Raw genomic sequence first — 15,348 nt, 5'->3', positions numbered from 1 at the left:
AGATTATAAACGCTTCCACACACAATTCGAAATATTCAGTATATATGTAATTTTCAGCATGAATTTAACATATTTTTAAGGATCCATTACCATATTTTGGACACATTCCTCAACTGATGTGGCTCCAATTTGGAATTTCGGGGTTTTGGAGGCTGGTATACATGTGCGTAGAAAATGATCATAATAGATCCATGCTTCGGTATAGTTTCCATACATCGGTACTGCCCTATATTCGGTATGTAGAAGATTTCGCGATATTTGCACCCTCTTGACCGACCAGAAGTTAACAAATATAACTAATATTCAGTACAGCCCTTCTAATTACATGTCCAGATTCCCTTCACCATGGGTTGTGTTGTGATGCTCGGCTTTCAATTGTGGCCTAAAGATCGATTAAAAAAACAACAACTTAAGTCTTCGGACCACTTCATCCCAATATTATTATCTGATCATCACCGAAAATTAAATGCGTTGTCCTTGACCATACCTGGATCCTCATGGAAAATTTCAAAGCGATCAGCGCTATATTTCTGACTTCTCGTGTGGTAATGGGTTATTAAATAAGATATGAATACGTAAGCACCTGTAAATATTTAAGTGTAACTCCAGCATCCGAGTACATACGACAACACAATTGGTGTCAATTTAAAGGTCAACCACTCATCTTGGATATGCTATCAACATCTCGGGTCTTTGTTCTTCTGGAGTAAATATATACGGTATAGAATACAAATTTGGTCATTTTTCACACAAAAGTCAGGGTCCATTTGGCCCGCTAAATATTGACCGATCTTTATCAAAACAGGCAGGCTTTTTCTTTGGCCCGTTCCTCTTCTCCATGCAAAAATTCGCAGTGTTTGGGCCATAATTGCGGCCTCTGGAACGACCAGAAAACTCGACAAAAATAAAGTTTTCGGTCCATTACATCCCCCAAATATTAACCGATATTTTCCAAAAACAATAAGGGCCTTCATTGACCAGAACCAATCCTACATGCAAAATTTCGTGAAGATTGGTCCATAACTGTGGCCTGTATCGTGTATACAAAATATAATGGACAGACACGGACACACATGTCTAGATCGACTCAGCTAGTCGAGATATGACGATCGGTATACTTAAAGGTGGGTCTAGGACCAATATTTCGCGGCGTTACAAACTTTTGAGGCTGCACAAAGCTGTAATACCCTGACAACATAGTTGTGTAGGGCATAAAAATCGAAAGGCAGTATTATATGGGGCCAACTTGAACTAAGATCAGTATTTTGAAGGCTTTAAATGCATTTTCCACCCGGCGGGTATGTACAAATTTTCGTATAGGGTGACAAACGCACAAAGTTCGACTCGTGAGAATTTAACGACGCGACGTGTTTACTTGTTATATCCTTCAACATATTATGGTATGTCCTTCGGATTGCAACAACACGACATAATTACCATTTTGTCATGTCCATCTGTCTATTGAATTCTCGACGGAGATCGCAATTTTGCACATACATTGTTTCTACTTCTAGGATGTTTAGTATTGGGTATATCGATCCGCGATGTGGAATAGGCCCCACATAACCATACCTCCCAAATTTTGTTACTATGTGGAATATTATGGGTATTGTGAATAATTTTTGGGGGAAATTTGGGTTATCATTGGTTAGAAAATATTCAAAAAAAAAAAAAAATAATAATAATAATTAATTATTGCTCTATACGTTAGGATAGCCTGCATACAACCCTTCCAAATTTCTGTATTCTAAGGAGATTTATCAAATATTTAACAAGTTTCAATGTTTGGAATTCTCGCCTGGTATAACATTTTCCATTGCAATAAGAAATCATTATTGGTCCAAGTTTCGGAGTAGACAGCATATAAGGGTACACACCCATAATTTTTTAACCGACCAGGTCATTTTTAACCGACCAGGTTATTAGGCTGAAATTTTAGGTTTTTAAAAAAATTTACATAGAATTGACTCTATATAAAAACCCGATCATTTTGAATACCAAAAAGTGAGGCATACAAAAATTTCGGCCTAGCAGAATTTAACGACTTATTTACTTGTTTTTAATTGTTTGTGTTTTCCTTCTTCACTTGCAAACATTTATGCATTCTTTTTATAATAAATTAACAATATACTGTCCACATCAGGTTACACGCATGTGTTCATTTTTTATTGTTTGCCTTAAGTGTACGCAAGCGTATAACATTTTAACCAGTAAGGAAAGTAGTAAATTCGGACGGGGCCGACTATATGATACCCTTCACCACTATGAGTATATTAAACAGGACTATTATCATGAAATTGTATGAAATAAAATATGTGATATTTATCTACATGTGAAACGACCTAGATCTATCCATAAACACGTCACTTGTTTGTTACAATGGAACAAAAGTATGCAAATCGACTTCAAAAAAATATCAAAAGGTCATCCGTTGGGCTAGGTCTGTACTTCTAGAAAACCCAACTACGTTATTCTATACTCAATTTTGTACGTTGTGCAAAATTTGAAGTCAATCTAACAAATATGATGAGTTTGATGCACAATTTTCTTATATATGGATGCTATATCCAAATATGAACCGATTTCAACGAAACTTGTCACAGGTTAGGCTATACTGATTTCAGTACGTTTTGTTCTTATCAGCCATATATTGGTTCCTTGGTGCGTCAATTACTTAAAATCAATCTATAATATAAGGGAGCTACATCTAAATCTCAACCGATTTTCACTAAACTTGGCACACATTATTCTGGATTAAATTCAAGACGCTATGCAACGTAAGAACTTGGTACATTATTTAGATTAAATCGGACGAATATATATATATATATATATAAATAATCTGAATCGATTTTCACGAAACTCAGCACACATCATTCCAGCATCAATTCAGTATGTTATGCAAAATTTCGTGCAAATAGAAAGATATATGGGACTTTGGTGCACCATTTACATGCAATCGGACGAAACTATATATGGGAGCTATATCTAAATCTGGACCGATTTTCACGAAACATACCAGACATCATTCTAGGCCCAGTTCAGTACGTTATACCAAATTTCGTCCAAATCGAAAGATATATAGGGACTTTGGTACACCATTTAAATTAAATCGGACGAAAATATATATGGGAGCTATATCTAAATCTGAACAGATTTTTTCCAATTTCAATAGGGTTCGTCCTTGGGCCAAACAAATGAGCTGTGCCAAATTTCATCCAATTCGGATCTTAAATGCGACCTGTACGTTGCTCACAAAAATACATGGACAGACGGACGGACGGACATGCGACTTAAAAATTGATTCTATGCATATTCTCAAAAGGAACCATGGGTCTATCTCGTTTCTTTTGCCTGTTACAAACATATGCACAAAGGCATAATACCCTGTACCACAGTGTGGTGAAGGGTATAAAAATCATTTAAACCGATTTAAAAAAGTAGATAAAACAAATAACAATGTGAGATGAATGACTACAATGACGTTTATGTGAAAGGAATAATATTACACTTCCGATTCACATTAAATATACTCAAAGTAGTCAATATTTTTTAAAGATTTGAACGAAATATAATATATAGCTGAGTGTTCACCCCTTTGATCTTTTGTTGATCTATGTTGAATGTCTAATTGCGAATTCCCAACTGTTCTCAGATCTATCCCATAAAAGAAGTATAACTGATATTTTCTATTAAAAATATTTAGTAAAAGCAAATGAAATAATGCGGCGATCCTCAAACTGTTGTAGTTCACAATTTCCTATCATAGTCACACTCCTGTCGGTCTACCAGGTGAATAGCTTTCATAGGTAAACAATTTGTTTGCAATATTTGATAATTGTATTCTTGTTGTATTCAAAAAAAGATATATTTGTTAAGCATCAGTTAACATCTGAATATGGATACATTTACTAACCTTCTACCCAGTGCCTTCAATCAATAACCCCCTAAGAAATTTCATAATAATGTTATATTTTTTGTCATAATCAACTTTTCTAACATTGTCAACAACACAAAAAAAAAAAATAAAAAACGTACAGCAACAACGGCTATGTTAAGTTCATTCACATGCCAACGAAATATGTTTTTCTCCAAAAAATGTGTAATGTTCGATTGGGTCGAATAATATGTACCCTACACCAGCTATTACAACTCCACAACAAAATTTTCGTTGACAGAAATAATCTCATACAACGGTATAGCTTCCAAAAGGTTTCGCCTCATATTTGGTATTTTGAGATTGGGCAGATTTTTTAACGACATTGGGTCCTCATTGGGTTGCAATTCTCCCTACCGCAAAGTTAGGATAGGCGCCATATAAAGATGCCCGTAATCATTCGTTATTTTTAAGACAAATTAGCACGCTTTTTATTTTTTCTTACAACAAGTAAAAAAGTGCCAGTTGGTGTTGCCGACAGATATATACCCTCAGCTTATGGTTGGCGCAGGTCTTCCGGGATTACACACAGGTTTTATAATTATTTTCATATAAGGTAAACGTTTTTTATCAAAGAGGTTCTGAATTAAATCTTGATGAAATCGGTTATTCAATTGGCTTCAAATTAATTCGATCAATGGGTTCCACGTTAGGTAATAATAAGTTGTGCAGGGTTTGGTTTAAATCGGACATTCCTTTAGTCTAATATTGATTTCTAAATATTGGAAATTTTTACCATTTGTTGGGGCGGTACCAGAAGGACTGAACCAATGGGATCATTTTTGGATATGATCTAGGTTTGGTAACGATAATAGGTTGTACAAAGTTTGGTTCAAATCGGATTGTCCGTTCGCATTATTTTTCAATTTTCAGCAAAATTTTGACCATTCTGTGTGGGAGGTACCAAAAGAAGTTTACTGATAATCCCTATATTAAAAATAAACTAAGATTGGAAGAAATATTACGACGTAAGTTGACTCCAAATCGTCTAGAACGGATTTACTCCAAAGAAACATTGGGATTAAACCAGTATTTTTAGCCATAAGGCTGAGGGTTTAAAATTGTACTATGGCACACCTCTACATAATTTAAACACGTTTCAAAAACCTATACATTTAATGTAAGGCAAATGGGATACCAATTTGACCTATTAGTTGTACATCGTTGTATTCGAAGGCCAATTTAGTTAATAATTCTATTTCACAAGATTTTTTATACCCTTCACCACTCTGTGGTACAGGGTATTATGTCTTTGTGCATATGTTTGTAACAGGCAAAAGGAAACGAGATAGACACAGGGTTCCTTTTGAGAATATGCATAGAATCACTTTCTGAGTCGATTTATGCATGTCCGTCCGTCTGTCTGTCGATGTTAAATTGTAAACAAAGTACAGGTCGCATTTATAATCCCAATTGGATGAAATTTGGCATAGGTCACTTATTTGGCCCAAGGACAAACCCTATTGAAATTGGTAAAAATCGGGTCAGATTTAGATATAGCTCCCATATATATTTTCGTCCGATTTAAGGTAAATGGTGTACCAAAGTCCATATATCTTTCGATTTGCACAAAATTTGGTACAACGTAATAAATTAGGTCTAGAATGGTGCGTGTCAAGTTTCCCGAAAATCGGTTCAGATTTGGATATAGCTCCCATATATATGTTCGTCCGATTTTATGTAGATGTTGCACCAACGTCCCTATATATCCTTCGATTTGCACGAAATTCGGCACAGCGTACTGAATTAAGTCTAAAACGAAGTGTGTTAAATTTCGTTAAAATCGGTGAGATTTAGATAAAGCTTCCATATATATTTTCGTCCGATTTTAGTTAAATAAAGCACCAAAATCCCTTTATATCCTTCGATTTTTGGCATAGCATCTAGAATGATGAGTGGTGAGTTTCGGCAAAATCGGTCTAGATTTCGACATATCTCCCATATATATTTTCGTCCTATTTTATGTAAATGGTGCACCAAGGTCCCTATATATATCCTTCGATTTGCACAAATTTGTTATTTTTCGTGAAAATCGGTTCACATATAGCTCCCACATATAAATTTTATTTTTAACAACGCGACGTACCGAAAAGCGTGTATCAATTTTGCTATAAATCGTTTTCTATAAATTTTCGCCATGTTAAGCAGACGGCTCTTAATCTGCACCAATTAAAATAACGTTAGGATAGGTTGGAGAAAGAGGGAACATAGACATGCAATTATTAGGATACATATATACAATATACCCAAAGTGGTGAAGGGTATCGTATAGTCGGCCCAGTCCGACTTTACTACTTTCCTTACTGGTTTTTGTTTTTGATTTCAGAAATTGCAGAGTATCCTAGTTATGAGGATATACCCGAAATGATGTAACATGGTGTAACTGTCAGCCACATCATTATTGCCTTTTGTTACATATATCCCGAATAATCGACTATACCGACCACTGTTCGGTATAATGGAACGTAGAGTATATACAAATATATAAACAACACATATTTGCGATATTTTCCGTTGTTGCTTTTGTGCGAATATCGTCAACAAACCGATGAGTGAGCACAACAACACGAAAAGTGGGCAAGCCCAACGACAACATCCCAAGTCTGTAAAACAAACACAACAACAACAACAAAAGTGCGACGCGAAGTTCGATGATCTGTTTATGACTTTTTTTCCTGACTTTCTTTTTTTATATTCCGCTCGCACCATGCAACACGAGTTGTAGTAGAATGTACTGTTGATGTTCGTTGCATTTGGGCGGAGGGGCCTTGATGGGTGGTAGGGGTACTGTTGTTGCATTTATACTCATAGCTGGCTCATTTTTGTTTGAATATTTTGTTTCAGAGTTTATCTTTTGCCTCATCTTGCTTTATTATTGCTGTTCTCCCCCTCTACGTAGCCTAGCTGCTGTGCTGACGCTGCTGCTGATGATGATGGGGTTAATGTTTATGTTGTTCCTTTAATAAAAATTGTTTTTTACTCACACAGAAATATGTATGTATGTAAAATAAATACATACGATGTATACATACGTACACATGCATGTTTGTAATACGCACATTTTTGAGAAATAGTTTCATATTTTTATAAGAAACAGTAGATTTTATAATTATTTTTGGAATAAAGTAAAAAGGTAAGAATACAAAGAACATAGAAATATTCCAAGAAAAGCCAATCGTTATCTAATCCCATTTAGTTTTGGGCTAAAAGTCGAAATGTACCCACTAAATTTAAGATACGTCGATTAATAAGTTGTCCTATGTTGGGGATGTAATTTTGTATTTGTTAAACCAATATCAAGCAAATGGAATGACCAATTTGATCCAATCGTGCACATCACCATAAACTTGTACATCATAATATTTTTACTTTGGCTATATCAAGTCCGAAGGTCTGGAAAATCGATTTCTGAACAATTGTGCGGAAAATCCTTAAAAAAAACAACAGCAATGACATTCATTTCGCTTGCCAGAAATTTTGCACATACACAAAATGATCAACATCGGTTTACACTTTGGTATAGCTATCATATAATGCTACCGACCTATATTCGGTATTTTTGAAGGTAATATAAAGGATTTAAGCATACCACCCTTATAATGGCTAGATTAGAAATATGTTATCCTACACCGACGCAGCCAGGGGCGGGACCTGGGGGCCGGAATTGATTTTTTAATTTTTATACAGCTATTGGATTTTTCGTATCATCATATCATTAAGAAAAAATTACATACATTTTTGCAAAATTACTAATTTGTTTAGTGCAACTGCAATTGAATTTCGAAATATATTTGAGTACTCGAATTTTTGAGAGTTGAACTATAATTTTCGATGCATAGATTAAGAAAAAATGTTTTTATTATAACCTCCGCCTTACGGCTATACTTTGCTACGGCAAAAATGTGCCTCATCGAAATATTGGTTTTATACTCCATGATTCGTTGGATCAAATCCGTTTCAGACAAATTGGACTCATTTACAAAAATTCGTCCGTCTGTCAGGCTGGCTGATGTGCAAGATAACTCTCGAAGGGAGTAACCGATTTCCTTCAAACTTTGTACATCGTAAAATTTCTTTCAAACTTAAATCAAGCTACCCCACAAAATGGTTAACATTTTGATGAAAATTAATTTTATAATATAATGCGAACTGAATATCCGATATCAACTAAACTCTGCAAACCCTAATATTTTATCGAAGCCTGTATAATTTTGGAAGATGGGACTCATTAGCCAGCCCACTCTTTGTAGTATATCCCCTACAAAGGGTCAATATTTCGAAAACTTGTAAATCTCATATGAAGCGGACGCAATGGCCAATTCCATCCAAACTTTGCACAACGCAATATTTTTACTAATCCTATCCGTCCTCTAAGTGTAAACATATTGGATATTCATATACAATATGTAAAATCCGGCTTAGTTGAATGCGGTGGAAATATCGAAAAATCATACATTAGAACTATATTGCCAATATGGTGTTCTTCAATGCAGTCGTTGAGCACAAGTCTGTATATTGTGTATTTTAGTCATAAATTAGCAAAAGACATTTTGAACCGAATTGGCTGTTATTTGATATTTTGCTTTCTCATTAGGTATTAAATGTCTGTATCAACCAGTGAGCGGAGCAGTATAGTCGTACGGGGCCGACCATATGATACCCTACACAACTTTCTGCGGTTATAACTTTCTGCTATTCTATATTCTGAGCTTGGAAAATATTTCGCGATATTTGCACTCTTGACCCACTAGAGATCAACAAAAATTTCTAATATTCAGTGCAGTCCTTCTAAAAAAATAGGTTTTCGGTCCACTTCATCCCAATATTATTATCTGATCATCACCGAAAATGATAGGCGTTGTCCTTGACCATACCGCCCTCTATAGTGGTAATAGGTTACTAAATAATATCTGAGTACGTAAGCACCTGTAAATATTTAAGTGTAACTCCCACATCCGAGTACATACGACAATAAAATTGGTATAAATTTAAAGGACAACCACTCCTCTTGGGTATACTATCAACATCTCGGGTATATGCCCTTCAGGGGTAAATCTATACGCTATAGGATACAAATTTTTTTCACACAAAAGTCCTTCTCCATGCAAAAATTCGCGGTATTTGGGCCATAATTGCGGCCTCTGGAGCGACCAGAAAAACCGACAAAAATAAAGTTTTTGGTCCATTTCATCCCCTAAATATTAACCAATCTTTTCCAAAAACAATAGGGGTCTTCACTGACCAGAACCCATCCTACATCCAAAAAACGATACAATAAAAATTTTAGTATGGTGGAAATTATGGACAAGTCTTTTAACCAATGTGATGAATTTTTATTTATTCATCACATTTATTTGCAATGGTTCTTAGCATGAATTTTATAGAAAATAGTATGAAAACGGAAATGGTCTTAATTTGTTAACGAATTTCCGTTATAAATCCTTAAAAGTCGTAGAACTATTCAATATTTAACGATGGTGTAGGATAAGGCGAAAAAAAAATATTTTTTGGTTCTCAGTGGGAAGCCCCCATATAACTGTACTACCAATTTGTCGTTATTTTGAGACTTTTAGACACGTTTTCAGCAGATTCTGCTATAAATTGTTATTTTGGATTCACTTCGTCTACCAGATCTTCTATCAAAAAATTATCAATATTGGTCCCTGTTTAGAGACAGTCCCCATATAACGGTAGCCCCAATATTCGGTAATTTGGTGGGTTTGGACACATGTTTCTACCTAATTGGTTGTAATTTGTTATTTTGGGTCATGGTATGGTAGTAAATATTTCTACTAAAATTATCAATATTGGTCTAGCATTTAAAGATGTACCCTAATAACGTTTCACCCCAAAAAATAGGTATTTGGTGAGCTTCAGCACGTGTTTCAACTAATATGTCCCTAATAAAAATTATCAACATTGCTTCGGCATTACTTCATTTAATGTTATGCTAAATTATTGGGTATCTTGGGGGTTTGGGCACATGTTTTAACCTAAATGGTGCGAATTTAATTTTCAGGTTCTCTTGGGGCTGTCAAATCTTTCTATAAAATTATCACTATTGGTTCACTTTTTAGTTAATCTCCCATTTTATATTTTGTATTCTCATTGAGTTGAAAATCTCTCTACCAAAAGTTATCAAGATTGGACAAGATAAGACAAACATTCGTCAAGTTATGGCTTATATACCGCCCAATATGCTCCAAAAGTGATGGACAAATACCTCAGAAGAATCAATGCTTGCACATAATGTCAACGTTCATAAAGTTTGAAACAATAAAATGGACGTAAACCACTATCAAAATTAGCGATTCAATTATTATTACTTTTTTTGGAACGGTGATGGTGGAGGATATAAAAATTTGGACCAGCTTAACAGCCCCCTTTTGTTAAAATCTATGTTTAACTTCAATTGTCATAAATAAATTATGCATGTTCCGCAGAAATTATATTACGCGAGGCAAGTTTATATTCGATATACAGGTGTTTTACGCACATACCTATGTATATAATACATATTCATATTTTCACTTTACCCCACATGAACACAATTCATAAAACGTCACACAACATAAATACAATATATGAACATACATATATAAATTCTTGTTGAAACCAAATTTTGAAAAAGTAACGAAAGCCCCAAATAGTTTTTTTTTGATATGTATAACTGTCATGAAATTAAAGAAATGCTTAATCATGCGTAATATTGCGGCACTCATTTGTAATGATGTGGCATAGCCAGCCTAGGCCAAAACATTAGAAAAAAAAATCCACAAGACATGGCAAAATTTTCAGCGCACAGTATTCTCTACGAACGGAACGGAATATGTTAACAGAGGCAAACAAATTCGCGCGTCAATGCCGCTGAAGTACGGAACGCTTTCACCGCTGCTGCATGCAGAATGACAAAATGGTATTCTCATACACAACAACAGAAAAAAAAACAAAAACAACTACATCTAGTTTGACATCTAGTTTCACTCAACCAGGCACATTATGGTAAAGTCCGCGGACGACGGGGGGAGCATGTATTGGCAGCGAATGCAAAGTAAAATATACTCGACTACAAAGCTACAAAAATGTTAACAAAGAGCACAACAAACTCATGAGCACAGAAAAATGCCATCTACCCACAACCACCGTTTTAACAGTGGATTGGGGAGATACGAGAGCATCGACAGAATAAATGTTTGTTAACATTTTCACTCAATACTGTGTGGTTCGTGGGGTTATTTTGTCGGCTGATTTTAATTTCTCCTTACTTGCCTACAATTGGAGGCCTTTGTTCTCTTGCTCTCCTGTTATTGGCTCTTAACAGTAAGGGAGCAAAATATCACTCAATTCGGAATTGCATTGAAGAGTTGGCGCTGTAGATTATTATTGTTGTTGTTGTTCGTATGCGCTGCTTAACCACTTTGTGTGTTGAGCACGTGTTCCACAAGACCACAGCATACACTGGCTGGCTTCTTATTCGTTCTCCGGAGAGGGTTCAGGCATAAAGAGCCAAACGACACACCACCAGTTTGCTAACCTTTTTGATGGCTAAATAAAATACCACCCCATGAAATTACGATAATGCTCTCTCTCACTCGTTTGTGCACTCATTCACTCTGTGTGTGCTTGCTGGCCAGCCGAAGAGGGGACCACCTCCTCGCTGACAATGAGTTTGGGTGTGAGTGACTGTGTGTGGTTGGTTCTAATAAGGCCTTAATGTTAATGTAAAGTTTATAAGAAATTTCAGTATTTTAACAGCCTTTGTCGCGCAAACAACACAAAGTTTCGGCTGTTAGATAGCGTCGCTTGTTAACGTGCTTCCACAGAAACAAAATAAATAACGCTTGAAACAAATACAACAAAATGAAAACACTTGGAGAGAAAAAAAACTTCATCACAAAAATTTCCAAAAACAAAAAATAATAATAAAGAAAATAGAAATAGAAAACCACACAAAAAAATTAAATCATATAAAATTTAAAAAAATAAAACAATTAAAAATTTATTAAGTTTTCAATTTAATGGAGTGACAAAAAACACCGTTACTATTACAGCTAACATTTCCTTTTCTAAGCATTGACTTTTACGTTAGCCCCAATATGTGAATGTGCTGCTATGGAGTGTATGTGTGTTGTAATTGTGTTTGTGCATGCGTGTGAGTGTTGCACTTTGAAGAATTGCACTCGTGTTATTTGTTACTGGTTTCAAATAAAACGCCAACGAAGACGACGTCAATCAAACAAACAGCCAACCAACCAAACCACAGCATGGTAACTCTGGCTTCAACTTGTTCCAACATTACATGTTCAACATACAACATGATATATTATAAACATGTGTGTGTGTGTATAAACGGATTTGTGTATAGACGAGTGTACGGGTGTGTGTGTGCGCGCGTTGCGAATGCAAGTTTAATATGTATGCATGTGTGTATAAAATATCGGTTGGATATGTGTCCGTTATATGTTGCCGTTTCCGTCGCTGCCATCAAGATGTCTGTTACCGTTGCCGTCGTCGCTGCCGCCGTCGACGTCGCCTGCTGTTAATTCCATGACATGAGCTTATGGAAAAAAGCTATTCTTAGCGTTTCTTCTATTAACTGAAGTCAGTTAACTTTTTGCCTTCGCTGCTGCAACATATGCAGTTTTTTGCACTCCTCTGTAAACTTTTATTTCATTTCAATACGAAAATTAACTAAAAAACAATGCGCGTGCATACACACACGCAGCCACAAATGAAAATAAAGCAGAAAATTTATACAAAGTACCGTCGCTAAAACGTAAAAAATTGAAATGAAATATCCGCAAAAAAAATGAAATGAAAATAATAATAATAAAAAATCATAAATTGTTTGCATTTTTGTCGTGTGTCGCATTTCTTTTATTTTTAAATAAATAAATATAAATAAAAAATTGTGAACAAAACGAAAACTCTATATATTGTAAACTCGAAACTTTGGCTAAAACGAAAAAAACCGTAACATAAAGTGACGCTAATAATTAAAAAATTAAATATTGAAAATATTTGATATAAAAACAATGTGGTTCCAAAAAAATATATTTTTAATTGTTTGTGTATATATAATTTTTTTAAAGGTTAGTTTTACCTTTTTTAATTTTTACCTTTTTAATAGTTTGAATAGAACATTTCATAGTATGCTAGGTGTTAGAAAATTTATATTTTCTTGGCCTATGTAGAAGATAAATCGACAATTCGACAAACAAATTCAAAATTAGTCATTTTTTTTAATTTAAAAAATTTATATTATATAAATTCAGAGTTTTGATTTGAAGCAATTAGAATTGTAGAAATAAAATCTGCTAAATATCTCCTAAAAGGTTTCCACGAAACCTTGCGGTCAGAAAAAAATAATTTTTAACAGATTTGTTTCTATTTGCGTACGGTACATCTTGATCTACTTTCTATAACTTCTATAAAAAAAGTATTTCGACAATAATACATAATCGTAGCTACATTCCATTTCGACTAAAAAACTATATTTTCAAAAAACACGGTTAATATATGTATTAAAAACTGCGCATACAGACGCAACTCCACTTCCTAACCAAATACACAAAATAAGTGGATAGACAGTTATTCGAAAAAAGACAAGGGGGTAGCCCCTTAAGACGTTTATTCTGGCATGGAAATTGTTTATAATAAGCTTCCGAGTGCGCGTATATTAATTGGGCACTATACCCGATGGTATAGAGCACGATATTAGTACCTTATAGTAAAAAATATTTGTCCACCATAAAGAACCAAAAATATATAATAACAATCTATGTACCTGTGAAACGTGACAGAATTTTGTAGTTGTAACAATAATGTAACTTTGTATAGGGTCTATATAGCAAAAAGTAGATTTCTATTACCAATTTTTCTTACCCAATAAGAATCGAAAAATAAGAATAAGAATCAATTCAGTTCAAACCCGTTACCCAGAAATAAATAATGAAGGCTATTACCTGAAATTCGACCCAACATTTGTGACATCGTTATAGAAAACTTTTGGAAATAGACTCCTTGCAAAGATACTTCCGCTCGATCTTCAAAAAAAAAAAATGTCAACCACTTTCTTGAAGGTCGATAGAATGCCTTAAATGAGTCTTTTGTAATGAATATAATACCTAGCGTCTTCAGAATTTGGAATGCCCCTTTTTGATCTGATTCTTATTGAAAGAATCTGGGTCTTCTCAAGGGCTGGATTTTTTTAATTACATGGACTCTGTTAGGACACAATACTCTGCCTCCTCCTCGATCTTCTTATGTCTTGTATAAATTGAAGATCTTCCAGAAGATTAGGTGCATCTGTTTGATCTTCTATTAATAGAGACTTGATAGACCTAATACAGTTGAAGACATTTCCCTCGGTTTAAAATTACTGTATTAACCCCTTGGATTTTTTTATGCATGGAATGCGTGATCTTTGGAACACTGAATTTCGAAAGATATCCATAATTATTGAGGGCCAACACATCTGAGTTGTGACAGAGAAATTGTAAGTTTGTAAGTCTTTCACAATTGTTGGTAACATTTCAAAAAATTGGTCTAGACCAGGCTGAGACTATATCTCAAATTGACTCACACAATGCCAAACATGTGAGAACACAAAAATTTGATTCTCTATTCGACGCGAATCTAGATAAGGCTATTACCTGAAATTCGACCCAACATTTGTGGCATCGTTATATGGGGTCTATACCAAAAAGTGTACCGATATTATTTAATGAATGAATAATTTCCCACTCAATATGAATCCAAATGATTAGAATCAATTTTGTTGAATACCGTTCCATAAAAGAATAAATAATAATGTTGTTATATGAAAAGCTATTCGAAAAAAATTTACAAAGCTCTAAGATCTCAAGAGACGACAAATCGAATGGTTATGGCAAATTCGGCAAAGAATTTTATTGGTATCAAGAATATACAGATGTACATTAAGGGGTCTCTGGCATATTTAATATAAACTCCTCCTACACCTATGTACCCAAAGCTAAATTTAAGACGTAATGACCTAATATTTTCCTGGAGAAAACATATATGCCATCGAAGAATGCAAATATTCTCATTTTTCCAAAAAAATCTTGGTCGATGGAAGACCAATATGTTGACCGATTTTTATTATTCTTTGGTCAAATTTACCTACCCTTAGAGATCGAATGTTTCAAACCTTATCTTATAAAGATTGGTAGCGTGTTTCTCGACACCGTGTTTTTCGAAAGGCGGGTACGACCACCACATTTCTAACAAAAAAAAAAGAAAAAAACAGTGAGCGGAGCAGTATAGTCGGACGGGGCCGACCATATGATACCCTACACAACTACCACGAAAAGCAAACTTTCGGCGGTTCTATATTCTGAGCCTTGGCAATATTTCGTAATATTTGCACCCTTTTTACCGATTATAGA

Source organism: Musca vetustissima, unplaced genomic scaffold (genome assembly GCF_032173495.1).
Source record: "Musca vetustissima isolate MV318-11 ecotype Yass unplaced genomic scaffold, APGP_CSIRO_Mvet_v1 utg426, whole genome shotgun sequence".
NCBI lineage: Eukaryota > Metazoa > Arthropoda > Insecta > Diptera > Muscidae > Musca > Musca vetustissima.
Note: the sequence above shows the minus strand (reverse complement) of the source record.